A 4,652-nucleotide genomic window follows, 5' to 3' on the forward strand; every position below is an offset into this window, starting at 1 on the left:
AATTGTAAAAAAATTGCGATAGTCAAAGAATGACATTTTCAACCTTGGTGCTTTATAAGTGAATTTTAATTCATGATTTCTGAACATCCTTGATTATGTCTGCTTTCATCCAAACATTATCCAATTCGTGTATTTGTTTTCATTTACTCCTTATTATGTATTCTTTATCTATGTATTCTCCTTATGTGTGCTTATCGAATGTCTCGAAGAAAATGTTCAGATTTCCGAAATCTTGCGACATTAGTAACATTAATAACACAGAAAATTGTTAATAGCATTTTAGATTAATAACACATTCATTAGATCTTTTTAAGGTAAACAAACAAGGTAGGCAAACAATTCGTAGTTTTTTACACGAGTGAAACCCGAAATATCTCTTTTTATCAAAATGAATCATCGTGAAAGCATAAAATCTATTATCAACTTTTATCTATTTATTTTTTTCATTGTTTATGTCGTTTGTCCAAAGACTTATATCTTATATTTTTAATGTTGTTTTTTTACGAATAAAACAAAAACTACCCTTCATATCAAAATGTAATTGATAAAAAACTTTTGGATCTTTTTAAGGTGCACAATTTTTTATTTCTCTTCTTTTTTCCGCATCTTGCAAAGTTTGATCACTAAATTAAATTTATGATTTTTCATTATTTTTGGTTTTTTCAAAATTTGAATTTTCGATTATTCAAAACAATCTGAAAAGTTGTTATGATAATATTGTAGGGCTCTCAAAAAGCAACGTTTTTCTTCTCTCGAGTTTTTCTTTCAAGTCTCGCGCTGGTTAGTTTACAATTTTCATTTTGGTATTTTTTTTAATTTGTTGAAAACGCTATAATTCTGGTAATGTTCTTTTTATCAAAAGAAGTCGATGAGGTAAATTGTTCGGATTTCCAATTATTACGAATACCCGTACATGGAATTTCTAAATCTTGAAAAAAATTGTCTCAGAAATTTTGAAGATTCTCTAACTTTATGAATTTTCACCCAAAATAGCCAATGAACTTGATCTTTAGTTTCTGACTCTTAAAGAGTATATCAACGGCCAATATAATAGATTATTTTTTCAAAAGTTATCATACTCGCAAACAAACATGCATATGGAAAGGCAGAACACTCGTAAAAACCTGTATTTCGTGACCAGAAGTAATATTTTACATGAATGTAATAACTTTTTTGATGAGAATGTAAAAAATATCTGTACTCTGAGTACTGCCGTGATTTGAAATGTTGAAGATTTGGAATTTCAAATTATTTAGTTTTCAAGATTTATATTTTAAAGCTATATTATGAAATTTTGTTTGAAACGTTCAATTTTGAAGACTTGCAATGGAAAATTCTTTAATTTTAACGATTTGCAATTTAAACCTCTTTAATTTAGAATATTTGCAATCAGAAACTCTTGAATTTTAAATGATGTATAAATAATATAAATAACAAATTAATTAATTAATTGAAAACAAACAAAATTTTAATTAAATAACAAAATAAAATAAAAATTCATATAAATTGTCATGATTTTGAAAATTAAAAGTAAAGAATTCTCAATTAGCCTATGCTCTGAGGGTTCAAAGTTTTCTGATTCAAAGTAGAGAAATCCTAACACCAAATACAGGTTTGACCCAGAGAGCAGTTATAGATTTATGAACTTATTATGACTCTGACATTCACTCATTGTCAGTGATCGGAACGTAATAATTAAGAAATTTTAAAATACATGCGGGAAATTCATTAGTCGAATAGACTAAATTATCCGTAGAAATTGCAAACTGTACAAATATAAAAATAAACACTTAATAATATTAAAGAACAATGTATAGATATTGCACTAAAAGTTTTATCTGTTAGAATAAAAATATAATATGGTGAAGTAAATAAATTGTTACTTATAAAAAAAATATCAAAAGATGAGAAATAACAAAGATATATTTAGAAATAATCAAATAACCTTACAAATATTACAAAATATATGAAACAGAAATATAAATTATACATTTAATTTTCTCTCTGGTATCTATTAAAATAACCATGTCTTACAAAGCGTGGATATTTTAAGTTTGTTCTGAAATGTTGGCAATTTAATTTAAATTTAAATGGTTCTTTTCCAAGCTAAGTTTACCATCAGTGCGCCTCAAAGGTGTGCCGAGAGTTGCTTACAGCGTTCCAAGTAGCTCTGGGCAAACTATATGGGTGGGTGCTATCTACGGGGAGCGGTGGGTAGAGGGGAAGTGACTTTTTTCGCCGGACGCGCCGTCTATATTTATGGCGGGTAACTAAGCACGCACCGCATCTACGTTTATAATATCTTTGTTCGTGGGGAATACCATGGACATAGGAAACAAGGGACTATGCATGCTATTGCGGGGGTGTTGCAATGAGGGGGGAGGTCCACCACTTTTTGATGTCCCGCGACAAACATGGCAGCGCCCACATGTTTATATTTGCATGCACAGTTTGTCGGCAAAAATGCTCTTGCGCATAATCAAATGGCACATCGTAAGACGGCGGCTCTCCCACTCATGGAATTCTCCCCCCTCCCGTGGATTCAACCCCGCTCACCCAAGTTAGGATGACATGCCTAGTCCCGTGTTTCCTATGTCCATGGGGAATACTAATGGGCTCTGATCGGCCTGACCGCGCTAATACCTTACCATACCAGTCATTACCGATAATTACCATGGTAATGACTGGTAATCGCGGTAAAAAACAGTAATTTTTGAATTTTTTACAGAAAAAAATGTTTTGGAGTCATAAATGGTAATATTACAATAAATTAGACCCTTTCTTTACGCATTCTGTAGTTTCATACACGTAAAACACGTATAATATGCAATAATAATAACAAATGCATTTAGTTTGGAGAGCAGCAGACGACGAAACTCTCGTAACTTTAAGATTTTGGGCGGGAGATTCAAATTACTATTAGGGAAATATATGCAAGCTACTGAATGAATAAGACTTAAACTAATATTCGTGCTGTAGAAAAAACATTAGGCAAAATTGGTTAAATATTTAAATGTTTGATTTTTTATATTATTACCTTAATAAGAAGCTGTTGTTATTATGCTAATGGCACTGCTACTATTTTTTTTAATTTAGAAATTTCTTGTGTGGCTATTCGTAGTACGCGAACACTAAAAATTTAACCTAACCAAATTTATTGATAAACAAAATGATCAGATATATAGCATTTCCAAAATAGAAAATAAATAAATAAAAATGAACTTTATGCGCCAAGCAACGCATTATATAAAAAAAGTTAAGACACGGAAAACGTTTCTTTTTGAAAGTCCTACAAGATTTTCATGACACATTTTTTTATTTTCTTGATAAGTAGAAAATTAAAATTTGTATCGCACAATAAATAATGAAAAATAAAAAAACTCATTTCACGATAAAATATGCAAGATACAAAACAAGATAAATGAAGAAACATTGTGCTCTCAAAAAAGAATTAAAAATTGGTTATGAATCACTTTGTTATAAATCACGTAGTTTTTATCTTGTTTGCACAAAACAACATTTACAAATTTTAAACAAATTTAATTTTTGAAGAAACGACACAAGCTACGAAAAAAGTAAAATGTGTACTCCTGAAAAAACTACAAATTTGGCACCCATAATTTTTTGATGGACACGTAGTTTTTCTTTTAAACGTAAAAAGTAACATTAAAAATAAACAAAAAAATATTTTTTTGAAGAATTACACAAGGGAATACAAAAAATTAATATGCAAAAGTTGTTCACCCAAAAAGGATACACAAATTTGTTATTGTTAATTTTGAGATAGGACGAGTAGGGCATGTGATATTTTGTCATATGTGGTAAATCGGATACAGTTCCCCCAGCTTTTTTTCCAACAAAATTAAAAATTTTTTTTTAGTAAATTCGTAGATGCTATAAAATATCATAACGGACGTCCCCGGACTCTTTTTTTTAGGGATTAACGCACAAAAAAACTTATGCGGGGTCGTCCGTTAGCATGTTCGCTATCATGTCCCAACTCTTTAAGACAAACTAATTATTCTTCTAGAAAAGGAGCCGAGGGAACCTAAAACTGATAAAATCGATAATTTTCTGAGTATCACATGCCCTTAAATGTAAAAATTAGAGTAAAAATTAAAAAATTAAAACTTTTTAAAACGGCACAAGAGGCGAAAAAAACGACAAGACAAAAGTTGTTCAACCAAAAAGGATCTACAGTCTGTCAAGTTAAAGCGTGGGTGGCTTTACTCGCAGTCGGTAAGGTGTATCGACATGATTTTGGTGTCAAAATATTAAGAAGAGCTCCCTCTTTCATGCTTTTTGATTTAACATTCAGTTTGCTTTCAATTCTCATCTTGTTACCACGTTACAAAAAATGAGTTCCGTATACGCTTCGCGCTTCGAGGCTGTGTTCCTTTGTTCCCACCCAAAAGGTCCCAAATTGTCTCACAATCAAGCTTCAAAGTACATGGGAAAATCATCGTCGTTCGTCAGCAAGTGGGTAAAGCGGTATAAAGAGACCAAAAATGTTGATGACTTCCCAAATCGTGGTCACGATATATGAAACTATAATGAAACTATAAGAACTCATCTTCGTGCAAATGACGTAAAGTTTCGCCCTACAATGAAAAAACCATTGCTTGGTGAAAAGCACATCGAAAAGCGACTTG

Source organism: Belonocnema kinseyi, chromosome 7 (assembly GCF_010883055.1).
Source record: "Belonocnema kinseyi isolate 2016_QV_RU_SX_M_011 chromosome 7, B_treatae_v1, whole genome shotgun sequence".
Classification (NCBI taxonomy): domain Eukaryota; kingdom Metazoa; phylum Arthropoda; class Insecta; order Hymenoptera; family Cynipidae; genus Belonocnema; species Belonocnema kinseyi.